Source organism: Corvus kubaryi, unplaced genomic scaffold, assembly GCF_017639235.1.
Source record: "Corvus kubaryi isolate FWS band 111438036 unplaced genomic scaffold, C.kubaryi_AGA036_p1.0 136, whole genome shotgun sequence".
NCBI lineage: Eukaryota > Metazoa > Chordata > Aves > Passeriformes > Corvidae > Corvus > Corvus kubaryi.
Window position 1 is genome coordinate 1,216,143 of NW_024580670.1, and position 19,430 is coordinate 1,235,572.

The 19,430-nt window shown below is 45.8% G+C and overlaps 1 long non-coding RNA gene across 1 annotated transcript in view; it reads right to left on the reverse strand.

Annotated features, from left to right (window-relative positions):
* Positions 1–363: 363 nt before the first annotated feature.
* The window catches only part of LOC121657513, a 28,013-nt gene continuing 8,946 nt past the window's right edge, over positions 364–19,430 (reverse strand). The window contains exons 4-7 of the long non-coding RNA XR_006013657.1: positions 12,546–14,023; positions 4,565–6,761; positions 3,404–3,526; positions 364–2,788 (exon numbers count right to left, since the gene is read on the reverse strand). This is a non-coding gene — a long non-coding RNA (uncharacterized LOC121657513). The remainder of the gene's footprint in view (positions 2,789–3,403; positions 3,527–4,564; positions 6,762–12,545; positions 14,024–19,430) is intronic.

Sequence of the window (19,430 nt, forward strand, 5' to 3'; positions counted from 1 at the left end):
CAGAGACCCTTCACCACACAGCTCCTCCTGAACAACAGGTAAAAACCTGCCTCTGCTGGGCAAAAACCACTTGTTTATATAAAAATCACCTTAAAGGCAGCCCCACAAGTGGTCCTACAGCTGTCAGGCCTCCAAAATCCTTGCAGAGTTCAAGCACTTTCCCAGGGCAAGAAGGAAAATGTGCTTGGGAAATAATCAAGGCTATGTATTTAAAAGGAAATTTAGATTATAAACCTTACAGAAATAGATAAAAAGTTAATATATATATATATAATATACACGTTATATCCACTCACCTGAAAAAAAAAGCCAATATAAAGAAATAAATAAAATATTGAACTTTCTAATAGCTTTTAAAAATTATTTGAAGCTCCCAGTTAAAATAAAACAAAACAAACTCTTAGCAGGCAGCAAAGGACTGGAATACTTCAAATTGAAGAGATCTAAACAAGATAAATAGGAGGCAGAAGGGAATGACACAGCAGCTCATTAGGAATGGTTCACAGAACAATCTTATCAGTGAAAACATTTTCCCCCTTCGTTTTAAGAAAGCATTCATTTAATAGGAAAATTAATTCTGAGCCTTGACTAAATGAAGCCTGGAGCCTTTCAGCAAGGATGGAAGGAACTTGTTGGGTGTTTGATTTCCAATTTATGCCCCAGACAAGTCTGGAAATAACAGAAGTTTGATTCAGGTTAAAAATCCACTCTTCAATTATTTCCCTCGTGGGAGCTGGGGATACCTGGTTCACCCTGCTGCTGCTGTGGGGAAAAGGAAATTGGGGAGCATCCCAGGGAAAACAGGGAGCTGGGAATGAACATCTTTAATGGTATTTCTGACATTTCCTACCACAAAGGTGCTGGTGGAACTCCAGAGCTGGTTCTGTGCAGGCTGAGTTGGACTCAGAGCTCCTGGTGGGTCCCTTCCATTCATGTCCTGTGAAAGGCCTTGATTGGTTTTGTTTGCTCTGAATAAAATGTGGGATTTTGCACTCTCTCATTTTTGGACACTGCAGCATTTATTTTTTTCACAATCTGCCATCTAATTTTTATTTTTTTGGAACTGAAATACTTGCACCCACTTGAATTTGAAAACTCCAACATTTCATTTTCTATTTTAAATATGGGCTTTTGCAGGAGTGATGGCAGAGATTCCGAGGGGGTTGAGCTGGGTTTTCATTTAGATAAGCTGCCTCTGGCCAGAGAGGTTATTTACCTTATCCCCACCATCTCTGGGCCTCAGCTCTGCAGCTGGGGCTGGGACAGCTCCTCGGGAGCATCAGCAAGTCTAAATCTTGTGTTGCCAGGGCAAGGGGAGCAGGGAGAAATTATCTGCCATGTCAGACCCTTCAAACATGCAGTAATTCCATAACCATTAGGTTCCTCCAGGCCATTAATCATAACAGATATTGCAGTTCTTGTCTCCCTCTCCCACGAAACCCAGGAGGAAAGCAGAGCAGGCTGCAGGAAGCCCAAGGAATAACAAATTCAAAATTAAATGTATTATTCTTCTCCCATAAAAGTTATTCATCCCATTTTAATCTTAAACTGTTTGAACAATAGTATTTCCCCAACCTCCTGCCTCCAGTGAAAGCTGCTACAGATACAAACCCAGCAGCAATTGATCCAGAATTAATCAAACTATAGGAAAGGGTGTAACTCAGTCACTGCACTTTATGACAACCCAGAGGAGCCAGAGCCTCTATTAGCATTAAACCAAAGAATGATCCATTTCTTGCACTAATTCTTGGTTTAGGACTCGCTTTGGGAGTGCCCCCAGCCCTCGAACACGAGCCCTGGGTCTGTAGTGAGGGAAATGCTTCACATGAGGCTCTGATAAAAAGGTGACTTTTGCTGCAGGACAATCCCTGCTTTGCAAGGTCAGAACACAATAAAGGGGCAAAAACTAGAGGAAAATAAAACCCCCTGGAGATCCCCAGTTCCTTTTCTCTGTACAGCCAATGGATGATCCTGGAGGGCTTTTCCAGCCCTAATGCTCTGTGGGCATCCAGACCCTGCAGATCTTTCCAGAGGAACTGTTCCCAGCCTGGGGGCTTCAGGCAGGGAACATGAAAGGGGGACCTTCCCCACCACCTGAAATGTTTGCTTTAGACTGAGAACTGCCACATGGATGCACACCCAGGGAGAAGCTTTACCTCCAAACCACCACAGGTTGTTCTTTCCTTTAATCCTATCTGGCACTTTGGAACAATTCCCACCTGGAGGTGCCCAGCCCTGTCACTCCCTCCCTCAGGAGGGGTGGATTTAAGGCAGGACAGGTGAAGTGACTGCCCAGGGCCACGTGGCACAAGCAGTGGTGAAGGGCAGGTGGCAGAGGGTCCCTACTAAAGGAGTAAACCAGGAGTAACTCTGCACATTGGGAATGCTCAGTTCTGCTCGCAGCTCTTCCATTCTGACACCGTGCCAGGGCACCAGCCTCGGCTTTGCAGGCAGCCAGGGAGAAAATGCATCCACAAAAGGATTAAAACTTCCCTGAGACTAACTCCTGGCTTCTCCTGCATGTTCCAGCTCACATTTCTCTCTTGTAGGAGGTCTCTCTGCTCAGCTCACTCCCAGCAATTACATTTTCTTCTTTGATACACTTTTCAGGTTGCATTTCGATACACATTTTCTGGTGAAAGTCGTTATTTTCAAGCCACTCCTTTGAAAAGTCTCAGGTGACATCACGAGCAGTTCATGGCAGGCCCCTTTTCATGCCACCATTTCCCATTTATTCCCATTGCAACGACATTTCTCCTTGTCCTTTTTTGTGCAAGATGGGCAGTTCCTGGGGGAAAACATGCAAATGCAAGGCAGGCTGAGTTAAGAAGGCAAAGAAATTCCTCCATTCACTCCTCAATTAAACACCACACAAATTAGAGGCAGAGCTTCAGTTACTGCACTTCATGAGCCAAGGCAGGGGGTTAAAACTCTGCCCACAATCCCAAAGCTCCAAAGAAATATTTAAATTTAAACAAAATATGTCAATGTTTTCACCAACAGGTGCCTTTATGGGGGAAAACAAATGCTTTTACTTGTCCTGCTTCCCCCTGGCCTTTGAAGGCAGAGTTTCCTCACAGAGCTCCTCTCCAGGATGACTGAACTGGGAAAACAATTTAATTTTTTTTCTCCCAGCTTTCTCCTGCCCCTCGTTGAAAATGGCATCCCCTGAAACAAAGCCTTTCAGGAAAGCCTCCGAGGAAGAGGCTTTTAAATCTTCTCTGAAAGACAGAGATTTTGAAGTATTGATTTTTGATAGTTTTGTCCTCCATCCCAGGTTATTTGTCACGGACATCAAACAGAATGGCTCTGCCTTTTGCTCCACTTAGGTGGGGTCTGGGCTAATTCCTGTCATATTCTAGAAGCTGCAGAGTGAGGAGGGAAAATCAAAATAAACATTTACCCCAGAACCTTGTGTCTTGAAAATGTGAATTATGTTAAACACAGCCAAGCCTTACTGAGAGTTGCATATGGGATGCTTCAGAAAGTATCACAGTATGGAGAACGGCTTCAATTTGTTAAATACCTGTTAAATCCATCAGAAAAAAAACCAAATCAAGCAACATTTTCTTCTGGGGGCTCTTTGATATAGGGAAAGTGTCCAAATCAACATTAATTTTGAAATATTTTCACTGAAAGTATCTATTTATCCCTTCCATTATTAGAAATGATCCAGACCTGAACACAAACTTCCTTAGTTCCATTTTGGTTCTAGATGTGCATTTTTAAAGCCATTTCAGATGAATGTCAATGGTAATGAACTTAACATTTAATCCCTTTCTTGTGAACAATGGAAATTAACTTGTAAAGGAGGAATGTTTCTAACTCCTGATGGGGAACCTGAGGAACAAAGCGTTTCTGGCTGTTCCCTGCAGGCAGGCTGGGGAGTGCTGGCACTGCCCACGGCAGCTCAGGGGCTCTGAATTCATTCCATGTCCCACAGGCTTTCGGTCTGTTGGGTTTGGGTCTCAGAACCCAAACATTTTCCAAAATAATTGCAAATCTGTGCAACTGCCAGTGAGTGACAGCCTCCCCGGAGCCTGGAGCCAAACTGCAGCCCATCCCTTCCACACTGGCCCCTCCGCCTGGAGCGGCTACAAATCCTCCATCCTTTTTGCAGCAAAACAGGAAAGGAAAAGACACAAAGGAGGTGCCAAAAAGCTCAACAACCTGCAATTTTTGATTTTATAGAATCATAGAATCCCAAAATGGTTTGGGTTGGAAGGAACCTTAAAGCCCATCCAGTCCCACACCCACGGGCAGGGACACTTTCCCCTATCCCAGGCTGCTCCAAGCCCCGTCCAGCCTGGCCTTGGACACTGCCAGGGATGGAGGTGCTGGAAACTTCCACCATTTCCCTTCTGCTGCAGCAATTTAGTTCGCTTCTAAAGCCTCTCTCTGTTTTCCAGCCCAAACACAGAATGAACCAGCCCAGCCCAGGAAAAGCTCGCGGGAGCCTCCGGACAGCGCGGCACTGCCAGCACTGCCCTGCAGCAGCTCATCAAAGGGATGCTGCTGTGCCCTCAGCAACGGCTTGGAAAGCTGGCAGGAGGCACAGGAATACCTGGAATCCGTCCCAGCCGGCAGCAGCGAGGGGAGCATTAAACACCGGATCACTGGCAGGAACGCAGGGCTGGACTCGGCGAGAGGAGCGAGGATTTCACCCTGGAAGTCACCGGGAGCTGGGCTGGGGATGTGCTCAGAGCAGGGCCCAGAGGAGCCATCGCTCCCCCAGTGAAGCACCGGCTTGGAAGCTCACACAGCCTGAAGAAGAGCAAAGCAATTCTAGAAACTCAGTTTAAACAAGCTCAAATCTGTCCTGGGTGCGCTGCCAATTCCTCTTTACACATTCCTGCTTTGTAGAAAGGGAAATAAGAGCAAAATCTGGCCCCCAAATTGCCAACAGCTCTCTGAATGCTAATTTAGGCTTTTCAAATATCCAAGGACATACAAAAGCACAGCTCAGGTTTGAAAAACAACCAGAATTGGCTTTAAAATGTCTGCACTCTTTTTCTCAATGTTCCCCAGGCAGAGCACAGCTCCTCCCTATGGCCAAGGCTCCATCCCAGAGGGAAGACTGGATTTTACCTGTGCTGGAGCCCAGGCTCACACCCTGGAGCTCCACCGTGGTCTTCTCCATCCAGAAGCTCCTCCGGTGTCAGCAGAGTTTCCCTGGGGAGCAGTTCCTGGCTTCAGGAGGAGTTTGAAACATCAGGGGTTTGTCACATCTTGGAGAAGGCTCTTTTAGAGTTATTCCAGCACGGCTACCAGAGCCCAAACACTCAGTGACATATTCCCAGAGCTGGAGTGACCATGGAAAAGCCAGTGGCCAGCAAGATGGAAAGTTTCTTTTACAGACTTCTAATTTTTTTATTGTCATCATGACAGGTCTTATCCCTTAGCACTTTATATCAGCAGCTATTTTAATTAAGCTTCCCAATTTCATGATTTTCATTCAATTCAATTCTTTTACTGAACCAGTGCCAGCTCATGTTTTAAAAAATTGATGAACACCTCTTTGAGATCTGTACACCAGGCAGAAGCTGTGCAGCTGTCTTAGGATTGTCAGTCCAGACACAAAAACTCACATCGTGGCAACAGACATACCCAGGAATTTTATTGGCCAGCATAGTAACCTGCATGGCAATTAACCAGCAATTAAGTACTTTAAAATACATTCACCTGACCACTTGACAATGGGTTGATTGCTTATTTTGAATTTTAAACAATTGAACCATCCCCAGTGCCAGGTACTGGTGCTCCTGGGCACGAGGCTGCTCCCTGCACTCCTGATAAAAGCCAAACTCCCCATCCTGTGCCAGCACTGCCCAGAACACCCCAAAGGCACGGAGCAGGGGCCACGTGCTGCTCAAGGACAATCCCAGCCCTGCCCCTCTGAGTTTGCATCCAAAAGTCACATTTCTGTTCACAGCAGCCCTGCCTGCACAGAGGGAACCTTTCCCACCTTACTCTGTGTTGCTGGCTCGGCACAGGCTGTTATTCCTTAGGAATGAGGGAGCACTGACTGCAGAACGAAGATAAATTTTAGGGCCCCATTTGAAGGCTCTGAACATGTGCATGATGCACATTAACAAATGTCTCATATTTTATCAGCACAGCTCCCCTCTCCCTGCTTATTTTGCATTTCGTTTTCTTCAGTGAACAAAACGGGGACAGAATATTCCAGCTCTGGGAGGGAGCAAATGTCCCATCAAGTAAAATAGGCACTTCTAGATGAACTTGTTCTCTCCAGACCAGTTCCTCCACAGATAAATAAACCACAGGGAAATTCAGGTTATCAAACCATTCTCATGGTTATGATAGACTAGAAATGGAAAATATTAAAGGAAAACTATCTCAAACTATTCCAGAGTGACTGTAGAAATAAACTGGCTTTTTGAAATGATAAGATACACAATGATATTTCTCTTTAAATTCTGATTTTCATGTTTATTTATTAACAACAAGCATTTAAACTTCCATGCCCTCACCTTGTCTCCCTTTCTAAAATAATGTGAAACAGGATTTTCCAAAGAATTTACAAAAAACATTGGAGGGAGCAGGAAAATGGAAAAGGTGCTCTCCCACAGGCTCACAGTGCCTTTTTCCAGCAGGTTTTCTCTCTGTAGCATCCCGTGATCAAAATAAGAACCACAGAGGCACCTCCAGACTGCAGAGAACTCATTACTGTGACAGATTTGCAGGATCACATTATAAGGACTTCTAAAATATCCGCATTTCTATTGGAAAATAGGAAACAGCTGTTGAAAATGAGGGAGAAAAACTGAGATGGAAGTCATTTTACCCATGCAAATTCAGGTGAAATTACAGCAGATACATTTATTTCACTGTTTAGGAATGCAGACAAACAGCTCGGATTCCTGGTGCATCATACAAGGCGTGATTAAAATCTGGCCATCAAAGGACGACGTTTTCCTGCCTTTCTGTGGAGCAGGGAGGGAAGAAAGGCACATCTTGTGTTACCTGAGCTGGGAATGGCTCCATGAGTTAATGGCTCTTCACTCCCTGTCCCAGCCAAGGGATTAAAGCCCCTCTGCTCTGCCAGAGCTAAAAGCACTTTCAACCCAGCAAATCTGTGATAGCCCTCACTCCCTCTTGGACTCTGCAGTAAAAGCTTTCCCTTCCCTCATTCCTTCAGAATTCCTGACTATTTTACCCCAGGTGTTTTCTGGCAGGAGCCACACTTCCCAGGTGCTCCTGTTTGAATCCAGGGTTTGAGCCATGAAATCCAGGCTCCTGAAGCTTTTATGAGCCAGCAGAAATCCAGGGACAATGCCCCATTATCATTCCCAAAGTGAATTTCAATTTTCCAAAACTTTTTTGGTGCCCAGATTCCAGGGTACCGCAACAACCAACTGCAGCACTGATTCTGGGATGTTTTAAGCTAAATCCCATTGACGACTGATAGCTGAGCTGATGGTTGTTGGGGAGCTCTCCTCCTCTGCCTTCACATCCTCCCCTCACTCTTCTGGGCATCCCATGAGTGTCCTGAGGGATCAATCAGCATCACCTGGGCACATTTCACATGGAGGGAGGTGTCCCTGCCAGGGCAGGGTGGAATGGGATGAGCTTTAAGGTCCCTCCCCTCCCAACCCATCTCATCCCAGCAGTGTTTGGTTCTATCAAGTACAAACATTGTGACAAAAATCAGAAATGAGCCTCTTCCAAAAATAATAGAGAGAGGGAAAAATAACCCCCAGCCTCTCCTGATCCCTCCTTTCCCCTTCCCCCAGGACAGCAGCTCTCCTGTTGGTGTGAGAGGAGCAGGAGGATTCTCCCGACCTCTGAGCCCCCATATCACGCAGCTCCCCGGGCAGGCAGAGGGGAGCTGTAAATTCTCCCTTCAGGCCACCTGGCAGAACTAATCTCTTCTAATCTGCTCCCTTTATGGCACCTCTTTGGGCTGACAAAACTACGATTTATGGACTGTCAGTAAAGTCCACAAGGCCAACATCTTTCTCCAGGAGTTCCCTTCCTCCAGCGGTGTCGAGTGGTGAGGGAGGGAATTTAAAGGCAGCATTTCCCTCGCTGCTGCACAGTGTTCCATCAACAGCAGTCTTCTAAAGCAATAAAGAATGCACATTGATTTGGCAAATTAATAAAAAATTAGGGCACTGCTTTGTTCAAGGGGTTTTCCTGTAAGGAAAGTGGAGCATGGCATGGGAAAGTACAGCTGGAAGCACACAGGGAGGCGTTTGTGCACCTGTGACCCCGTGGCAGACCCAGGGACTTGCACCACTTAATTCTTTATCAAACTTATTAGGGTTATTCCCAAGTGACCTGGGCTCCCCTAATGCAGGGTGAGAGAGAGAGAGATCATCCCAGGGCTTTGTGGCACTCACTGATTAGTCCCAAACTCCCACTTTATTGACCCCCTCCCCAGCCTGGTCTCCAGGGAAGAGCTGTGTGCTTTTTGTGGAGCAGTTACATTTAGAGGCTGAAAAGAGAAGAGGCCCTTGAAGATTCAGAGGATAAAAATAATTACCTTTGATTCCAAAAATCAATTTCTTTTTTAAACAATCTGGCAAGACTGTGTCCAGCTAATTAGTTAAGGAAAAAATTATTTATGTAAGATTAGTACTTAAATGTCTCAATAAGATATTCATTGGCATAATACTGAGAAGAGCAATTGTGAAGTATTAACTGATTTGGCACAAACAGACGGAAAAGACAACAACTATCCTGACTTGAAGGGAGTCAGCAAGAGCTGGAGAGAGACTTTTTACAAGAGCATGGAGTGACAGGACAAGAGAGAACAGCTTCACAGTGACAGGGGCAGGGATAGATGGGATTTTGGGAGGGAATTATTCCCTGTGAGGCTCTAGGTAGACCTTAGAGCCCCCTTCCAGTGCCTAAAGGGTCCAAGAGAGCTGGAGAGGAACTTGGGACAAGGGCATGGAGGGACAGGACACAGGGAATGGCCTTGAGCTGATGGGGGTGGGTTTGGATTAGAAATTATGAATAAATTCTTTAAGAGTGGGGAGGCCCTGGCACAGGGTGCCCAGAGCAGCTGGGGCTGCCCCTGGATCCCTGGCAGTGCCCAAGGCCAGGCTGGACATTGGGGCTTGGAGCAGCCTGGGACAGTGGGAGGTGTCCCTGCCCATGGCAGGGGTGGCACTGGATGGGCTTTGAGATCCCTCCCAATCCAACTCATTCCATGATTCTGTGACTTTACAGACCAAAACTGAGTTACATCCAGACCAAGTGATTGACCCAGGGTCACACAGACCATCTGCAGCAGAGGCAAAACCAGCACCAACATTTTCCAGAACAATTCAGTCATTAACCACCAGCTCATCCTTCCTCTCCTCATTCCCTGAGCCATTCTTTCAGTATCACAGGACAGGGGCTGGAATTTAAATGCAGTTACACACCGTGTTTAGCATCTCAACCCAAAGGATTCCATTAATCTGAGTAAAGCCATTCACATGCACACAAGCTTTTGCAGAACTGGTCCCTGGGTGAGAAATATTTCAAAACGTGCCCCCTGCAAGGGGAGAAGCATCTGCCCCCCTCTTTTCCCTTACATGTGTATTTTGCATCTGTAAACCATAAATGTATGATAAAAGCACTGCAAACCTCCATGGAGCTCAGAGGCAAAACCGATCGGTTTTGCTCTGCCAGTTTGAAAATGGTTTTACTGATGAAACTCATGAGTCTGCTGGAGACTGAGACACAGATGGATGAGCTGAGCATATGATAAACCTGCTGCATGAGTTTGTAGTTAATTGCCCATCATCTTTTTTGTCTCCCCATAAAACATTTCACGCCCACCTTGCACAGTAAAGGTAACCTGAGTGTCATAAACCATTTGTCTCCCGAGCTTTCCCCGCTGCACTCCCCGAGCTCTCATGGTGAGAGAGCCGTGGAGACAAGACAAATTTGCTGAACCCTTTTACAGATGAAGTGCTCTGCATCTTTTATCAAATGATCTCCATTCTCTAATGAGAAGAAACACCTCCCAGAGTCATTTGCATGCTAATATCTTTATTTCTAAAACAATAAGCAGGCTGTGACTCTCCGAGCTGCCAGTCAGCACAGACACTGCATTTCCAGGAGCCAGGGGTGGAGAGAGGCCAAGAAACCAAGTCCCTTCCCCTGAGCACAGAGGGGACTTTGGGCTGAGCACAAAGAGGGGCAGAGGGGTCCAGGACAAAAATCATTACGTGGGTGGGGGGCCCATCACTGCTGGTGATCCCTGGGAGTTCCTTTCAACTCAGGATATTCATAGACTCCCAGGATGGTTTGAGTTGGAAGGACCTTAAAGCCCATCCCATCCCACCCCTGCAGGGACACCTCCCACTGTCCCAGGCTGCTCCAAGCCCCAATGTCCAGCCTGACCTTGGGCACTGCCAGGGATCCAGGGGCAGCCCCAGCTGCTCTGGGCACCCTGTGCCAGGGCCTGCCCACCCTCCCAGGGAAGGATTTCTTCCTAACATTCAATCTAAACCTACTACTTTCATCTCTAAACCATCTGCCCCTTTCCTGTCACTCCATGTTTTTGTAAAAAGTCCTTCTCCATCTTTCCTGGATTTCTCCATTCTTTCCTGAACTGTATTTTAAATCCTGCCCTGCCTTCACAGCTGCTGTTGGGAAAACAGTTCCTGCAGGACCAGGGTGCCAGGCAGGTGGAGCTGGTACTGCAGATCCCCTCAGAGCTCCTCACACCTGTGGGTCACTGGTGCATTCCTGTCCTTCTTTTTATTTTCACTGGGGGATGAAAGCTTGCAGGAGCAGGTCATTTGAGGGCAGCACAGCAGCCTCACTCGGAGCAGTGAGAAAGGCAAAACACTGTCACAGCCACCACGGTTCTAAACCTGCCCCCCAAAAAAAGCTCTCCTGGTGCTTTGCCTGGATGCCACAGCACAGAGAGGCTGCTCTTCCCTGCCACAGCTGGGGGCAAACAGTGTCACTCTGCTGTGGTGTTGGGATTTTCCTGCCTCCCAAACGCCTCTGCTTGTCTGAGCCGAGTGCTTCTGGCAGGCAGCAGCCACGGAACAAAGGGAAAAGGAGGCAAAAAAAAAGCTCTTCCTTGCACTGAGTCACTTCAGATTGAAGCCTTTCCTCCCTCGCAGCACTGCTGCCAAACAGGCCCTTTGGAAAGCCCCAAAGCCTCCAGTGGTGGCAGAGCTTCCCAGGAAACAGCTTTTCCTCAGCAGTCGGATCCTTGGAGGAGTGAGGAGCAAAGCCTAACGGGGCAGTTAAAGGAATTAGCCCCACTTTCCCTGGCGTGCTTTCCAGTTCATGGCCCTGCTTTACAGGACTTAAATCTCTGGCAAACAGATTTTCCCTGCCCACAGCTCCCTGCCAGGAGCAGCAGAGAGCAGAGGAGCTGCCAGCACAGGGCTCGCTGCTCTTGAAAAGCTGCTGGGAACGAGGAGGATGCTGCTGAACACCTAATTTTGGAATTTGCTGAACACCAGCAGAAATGTCTCAGGGAAGAGGAACAAACTCTACCAAGTCACTGTGCAGCCTCTGCTGAGGCATTCACAACAACACAGATAGCAGAAGTGGGACCTCTGTTTTTTATATTGGGACCTATATTTATACCATTGACTGTATTTAGTTATATTGGCAGCTCTCCAGGGGGAATCACACAAAGCCTTCACCTTGCTAATGAAGCTGACATTTTTCATGTCTGTGCCATGAGGACACATGGTTGATTTTAGTGATATATTTATGGGTTTACATCCTTCTATCTCTCAGTACATTAAAATTGCACGTTTGCACTGTCCATTTGAAATTCCACCTTTTTTTTAGCCTAAAATGTAGTTTTATTCTATGAAAATAGAGAAGATTATACAAAGGCAAGAATTATATTTATCTAAGACTATGACTGTTATAAGCACTTGAGAAGTGATGGAAATGATTAAAACCACTCCTGTCTTGATATAAGGTCAAGAATCGAAATAATCTTGTTAGCAAGGAATTAGGCAGCCTCTCCCTCTCTCAGGTTTCCGTGGAAGTGCTTCAGAGATGCCCATTTTTCCCCATGGAATTGAGAGGAGCCATTCCACATGATCTGTTTTTCTTTCTGACTGCATTAAAACAAACATTCAATGGAAGGAGTTTTCCCCCATCTCTTTCAAAAGGCTGCCACCATATGGGGGATTGGTTTTAATACAAGGCTTTGTTTGGGGTTTTGCAAATAGACCTTCGTGGAGCCTCAGCCCAGCCTCTGGAATGAGAGGGCCCTGCAGGACAGCCCAGGAGGGGAACAACACTGGGAACTGTGACACAGAAACAGCTCTGTCCCACAAAGGGCTCGAATCACCTTCCCCTTTAACCATCTGCACTTACTGCTAAACCTGTGTTTCATCTGTTTGTGTGACACACAGCTCTGTGGATTTGGAACATCAGTTCTGCTCCAGGTGAAGGACTGCTGTCACTGACTTCTATTCCCTCATCTTGTCACCTGCTCTGTGGAAGGTGTCCCTGCCCAGGACAGGGGTGGATTATCTTTAAGGTCTATTCCAACCCAAACCATTCTGCCGTTCAGTTTTTCTATGGAAATATGAGCTCACCTGCCCATCAGGAGTGTGAAGATACCCTGGATCCAGAGGAACTGCATTCCCAATCCATGGACAGCAGTGGGCGAGCAGTGAAAGCTCTTACTCTGAGAATAAACACGAACCAAGTTAAACAGAATGTCTTTCTACTGGAATTAAGACAAAGAAAATGAGAGAAGGTGAAATGAGGGAAGCATAAAGCCTTTACTTGCATTAGAATTTCTCCACCAGATCCAAAACTATTCTACACTGGAGCACATCAGCTGAAGAACTAACCCTAAGATCATACTTGAATTTGATAAATAAAATAAATCCCCATCTCTTAGTAGAACAGATTAAGCCAGAGGTTCTTCCTATCAAGCTACAAACGTCATGTGAAGATCAAGCTCCCATCTCACGTAAGTGTTTGTTCAACAAAGCACGGCAGGGCCTTCTCAGGGAGATTAAACAGCAAGAACCTGCAAATAATCCTGTTCTCAAATTTAATTCTTGCAGACAGGGCAGTGCCACAACCCTTCCCTTGTCCAGAGCTGGAGCTGGCCACCCGAGACAGGCAATTCCCAGGATTACTTGCCCTGTGGATCATGCCCCTGTGTCTGTGCAGGGCAAACCTCGGGGCTCTGGGCACCTCTGTGTTTGCAGAGCGTGGCTTTGGAACAAGAACTGTCAGACTGCATTGAGGTAAAAGTGTGAATAACCCAGACTCTGGCAGTGTCAGGCCACCAATACTTCTGCAAAGCAAAAATCCATAATTTTCATACAGACACCACCCTATACAGAGAGGAATTTATGAGGAAGCACAAGCCTTTGGGAATCCAATTCCCTCTTCTTTACCATTCTCCCAAGAGAGTCACTCCAGTGTTCAGAGAGTGATGAGGAACATGGAGTTTGAGGCAGGAACATGGACAAATACAGGAATTGGCCTCACAGTGAGGAGGAAGTGGGCTCACATCACCCCTGGGTCAGTCCTGGAGCTATTCTGGGAACCACAGCACCACAGAACCACAATAAAAACGATGGCTTGATCTGAAAAATTCATTCCTTGGGCCAAAATTATATGAATGGGAAAGTGCATTTTCCTGCCCCTTTCTTGGCCCAGAAAACTCTTGGAAATAAAGTGTTGTAGCTCTTCCTAGGGATCCCTCTGGCTTTAAATACATATTGGGGGAGATATTTCTGTGATTGTATGGAAAAGCATTTCCTGTACACTGAAATTGATCTCTATTGATCCTCACAGCTGAGAACATGGCCCTGTTCTCCCTCAGGTACTGTTCCCTTCCTGCCTTTCTGCCACACCTGCCTGGATGTTCCTGTCCACAACAGAAACCTGCCTGGCCCTCTCCAATGTCAGGAGGCATCACTAGCGTTTCTACTTTATTCCTGTAGTGCCACTGGCTTTTTCCAACAATGATATCCCAGTCTGGAGTTTTACTTGCCTCATAAATTCAAAGTTTCCTTTAATAGCAGATGTGGAGCTTGCAGACACTCCTGCTCTGGAATAGAAGACAATAAAAGTAATAAATTCAATGTACTCAGCCCATGTTACCTGGATCTGGCTCTACCAGCTCCCTTAAAGCCTGGTGCTGTTGGAACACTCTGCTGGTGCCTCCACTGCAGTCAGGGGGTAAAAAAGGAGAGGAAAACAAGGAAAAGAGGTATTATCCAATGCCAAGGAATGACCTGAGCATGCACAGCTCCATGCTGAACTCCAGCAGCTCGGAAGCAGAGCTATGAAACACTTGGGCTGCACTAATGCGTGGCTTTTCCTCACACACAAACGAGGATTTTACCACAGAGCAGCTCCTGACACCAAGGAAACGGAAAGATAAGGAGTGAAAGGAAAAGTTATTACATTTAAAATGTTATCATTAGCAACAACAGGTTTAAAAAAACATCATAAATGATTGCCTGCCATGTCCCCTTTCCACTGCCATCAGGACCAGCAAACATTCCCGATGGTCCCCGTGGCTGTGGAGCTTAAATGAGGTTTTATCTCCCATAAGTGTTTATTTCACTCTCCATAAAGTAAAAGGCACCACAGTTTAGAAATAATGCATTCCCAGCCCTGAGTATTACGGGGAACCCATTATTTTTATTGCTTGCTGTGTAAAGGATATTTCATATTTAGGGAACGGAGCTGTTCCCAAATAAATAAGGAGGCAGGAGCTGCATAAAAACCTTGGTGCAAAATACCCATACAATTATGTGCCAAGCAATGCAGGAGTACATTGTACCTGCTCCCAGAAGTTTTATAGCCCTGAGAATAATCCCTTATTTGCATGTGCAATTACTGCAATTGCGTTTGCAATTACATCAATTGTCCAATTACATCAGCTGTGTTTCCAATGAGCTAAAAGAAAAAAAACGAAGTACACATTGCTCTTTGCTGCAATAAAAATGGATTTGCATATAGAGAAAAAAGGATTTCTGTTTGCTGGGAGATTAAATTAGACTACCTTGGGGTATTTTGCTTTTCTTGCATGAAGTCTGAGCATTTCTGTGATATTAAAAAAGGTTGGAGCTGTTTCATAACTTGAGACTCCACAGTAATTTCTTCTCTTGGGCCACTGTAATTACTGTGCAGTTTTCCATTGTCATCAGAGAAATTATTTTACATTTACAATTAATAGGACACAGTCTTGGGGCCAGATCCCTTAAAGCTTTCTTTTTCTCTCTAATAACTTAGATCATTAGGAGTCACATATGTTTCATTTCTCAGAAGTGTGCAAATAAAAGAAGTCTAAATTCCAAGGTAGAATTCTATTTCCAGCATAACCAGCACCTGCTTTTTCTAGTAACTCCACAGGTGGTAGGAAATCCCTTAATCTGCTCATCACCAATTTCCACGTGTGAAATGAGAGCATCTGAAAGTGCAGCACCAATCAGAAAAATACAGAAATGGAACCCTGGATTTTCTGAGTGTATGGAGCACATCCAGGATTTCCAGCTCTTACTTTAACAGCTTAGGAATATAAAAGTTTGCTTATTTTCTTCAGTGCTGCATAAAGGCTGTGATTTTCCCTGTGCTGCATAACCAGAACTGGAAATTTGGGGATCAGCAGAGAGGAATTTCAGTGAGATATTCACAAGCCTCTCCTCGTATTTGCTCTCCCAAGTCTCACGTTGAGGTTGTGCAGGGGACAGGGGGAGCTGGGTGCTGCAGGGCCACCCTGGCTCCTGGAAATCCCTTTATTTTGGGCTGTTTTGTGTTTCTGCTAAACCCATGACCAACTGATGCTTCAGGCCTGAGCAGGTGAAGGTGACATGTCCAGATGTGGCCAAGCCACCATCCACATGTACCTGAACCTGGATATTCATAAAGAATTTCCAGCAGGGGATGCTGAAACCCCTGTGCAGCTCCTGCTCCCACAACTACAGCACTAGAGGGATGAAATTCTGCCTCTAACCCCACATTAAATTCTAAATGTTGAAAAAGAATATAAATTTTGTCTGCTTTGGCAAATGAATGTTGCACCTGGAGGAAGCAGAGCCTGCTCTCTCCTGAACAAAACAGCAACAAAACCAACCCAGCACCTGATTTGCTTTTCCTCTCCTCAGAAACAGATGGAAAAAAGCACTGTGGGGAAGGGAAGAGCTGGGTGTGGGTGTCATCTGTGTGTCAGCTAAATTCAGATTCCTGGTGTTAGATCAGCCTAACCAGGACAGACAGGTTCTCTCTGCTGCCTCTACACCTCGAGTTAAGGAAATAAGAAAGGTGGTTTAGCATGGCCAGATCCTTGCCAGGCTTTGGCACTTTTAGACAAATAAACATTAATTTAAATGACTTGAAAAACTGACTCCTGCAAAAACTAGAAAAGCTTATTTAATTGTTACTTCAGGTCCAAAATTAAACAAATGCCTCTGTCACTGAAGAACAAGGAATGACAATGTTTAGCTCCTGTCAGTTGTTCTGTTTTAACCTCGTCAGAAGTGATTCAGTCCCTGGTGCAGGGATCTCCTCCTCCTGCACAGTGTTTACCTGTTATTATTTTAATGCATTGTTACCTTTAATATTTTCTGGTTTCAGATGTATGTTTCTATTTCCAGTGCCCCTCCAAGCCTGGCACACACTGAAGTTCAACAGAAGGCAACAGCAAATACAGATTTGATACCAAAGTTCAGCTATTTCCAGGTCAAAGCTGTTCCCCTCTCCCCTCACCCAGCAGACACCTCAACGAGCTCTGGTCTAGAGAGCTCATTCAAACCATGAATTAGACCTTGCCAGGAAGCTTCCCACTGGGGAGAATGATTTTCTTACTTTAAAGTAACTTTCCTTTTACTCTGAAGTCATTAAAAGTGGTGGGATCGAACAACTCCCAGTTACTGTGGAGAAACCAGGAGCTCTCAGTCTCAGCTGAGTTATGGCCCCTTAAGTGGCGTTTCGGAGCACTTTAAGTAATTTTTGGACTTCAGCTGTGTTGGAGAGGTTTCCAAAGAACCCTTTATTAATGGTGAGAGTCTCCCTGTGCCCTCTTCAGACAGCGGGGATGGTGCTCCACACGCCAGCACTGGCCCTCGAGGCGTGTGGCTCTCTGGAGATGTTCAGGGTGCAGCCTCTTCCCTCCCTTAAGAACAGGAAAAAACCTCAGCATAAAAGAGTTAATGCAGAACATAATTTTACTTAGTCTGACAAAGGTCCTGAGGAGTAAAAATCAGGTTTTATACAAGAAAAAGGGGTAGGGTTGGACGTATTTCTGAAAACAATCATTTCTCTTGGTGGTAATGTTTATTCTTGTCTCCAGTCACATTCTGCTTTCCTGTGTAATTTGTGTGTAACTCTATATAGGGCTGAGATTTCAAACCTAAACAGCAAATGTCATAAATAAAGACCTCCACAGAAAAAACAAATGCAGCAGCAAAGTGCCTTAATTTGTATTTGCCAGTTCTGGGAACAATTGCTGTGGGATGAATGCCTGGCTCTTCCTGCCAGGGAAACTTTGCTATTAATTCCTCAGCCTGAGAACAATTCCCCACTTAGCAAGCAGCTCTGGGGTATAAAAGCTGGGACGACATCCGTTTTACAGTCAATCATCCATGAGGGATGGGCCAGCAGAATTGTTGGCTGTTTTCTTGGAAGATGGAAACCCATCCCAGAGCCAAAGCCAGTCATGGCAAACATGGTAAACATCACCTGAAATTCATTAACATCTTACTGCACAATATTATTGTCATTGTTTCCCCTTGCCCAACCCTCCTCTCCCCTTTTCCCTTCACATCACCAGCTGCTTCCACCCCAGCATTCGGGGCCCACACCAGGTCTGCGTTTGAACCCGAGACAAATGGGTTAATTGTGTTTTAATTGGTTCCACAGTGACTGCAGACACAGAAGCTCTAGAAACCACTGAGAGCTCTTGGGACAAAAATAAGGTGGTCCTTGCTTTAATGTTAAATTCACTTTACGAGCAGCAATATAGAAGGGAGGTGTTCAATTAAATAACAGGACCTCTCCAGACACTGAACATTTTGCTTTGAGCAAATTAACTGGATAAACTTAGACCCAGTGTGGGAGAACTGGAGTGATACATAAACCCAAATATCTAATGGAATTATGGTTGGAAAAGCCCTTCAAGGCCATCAAGTCCAGACTTCGACTGATGCCCACCCTGTCCCCAGCCCAGAGCACTGAGTGCCACATCCAGGCCTTCCTTGGGCACCTCCAGGGATGGGGACTGGGCAGCTCTTTCCCATGCCTGACAGCCCTTTCCAGGAAGAACTTCTACCTGAAGGATTCTTGTTCCATCAGCCTCATGAGAGCAGCAGCTGGTAACAGAGGTTTGAAATCACCACTATTGTATTCTGTCATGTCGTGTTTGAGATTTGTGGAAGAATTTTGTTCCAGAACACATCCTGGGGATCGTGACAGCGTTCTTGTCATCCCAGAGCATGCAGGGAATTCACAGAAGATGATTTGTGCAGAAAATGTCCAGTGAAAAATGATGTTCAGATTTGTCTTGTCAGAGCTGAACCAAAGCACTCCGAGCGTTACCCACCCCACAGTGACACAAATACCAAGTCTGTCACTTCAAACAGCTGCAAGCCAGGAGATTGGGTTATTTAGGAACAGCTCCCATCCTTGCTGGAATCACACTCACTCCCCATCCAAGCAGAGCAGGTAAAAGGAGGAATTGTTGGATATTTGTACTGAGCTGCTGCCCACAGAGCTAGAGATAAATCCAAGTGGGAACAAGGACTGAAAGAAAGAGGCCATTGGAAAATGTGCAGGATGGGCTGAGAGAGAAAGGAGCTGGGCTGGGAATGCTACAGGTCCTCAGAGAGGGAACATTTCATGAGGGATGGCCCCAGATCTCCAGGGATCTCACATATGCCTGGACCAGGGCATCCACGATGTTTTTTCCCTTCATTTCAAGCTACATGAACCTTCTCTAGTAGTGGACAGGGACCTTCCCAAGGGCTGCTCCTCCCCTTGTTGTTCTCCCACTGTGGAGATGGATAGAATAGTCTGAGCAAAAAATGGAATTGCTTTTTAGGCACAAAACACATGTGAGTTGAGCTCAGCTGCCCTGAATGTGACAAATCTCTCTGCCCCCTGTATTTGTAGTGGGGTCTCACCTTGTGCCACCTACACCTGATTCTCTCTACAAGGTGCCTGTAGCATCTGTTCCCAGCTAGGACAGATTTCTGTATTGCAAACATCCCAGCTGTGTTTTCTCTGGAATATCTATGTCAAAGCCACTTCCAGGCACCTACAAGTCATAGCTTTCATTGATATTCTTTCTTGTTGGCACAGAAAGGTATAAAAACACTCAGAAGTATTAAAGTTGTCCTGGTGCACCTGAGTCAGCTCCTGCCCCATTTGTTTCCCTCCTCACAGAGTTAGTGCTGGAGGAGGTGAGGCCACTGCTGGATGAAAAAAGAGCAGGGAAGTTGTGCAGTGCAGAG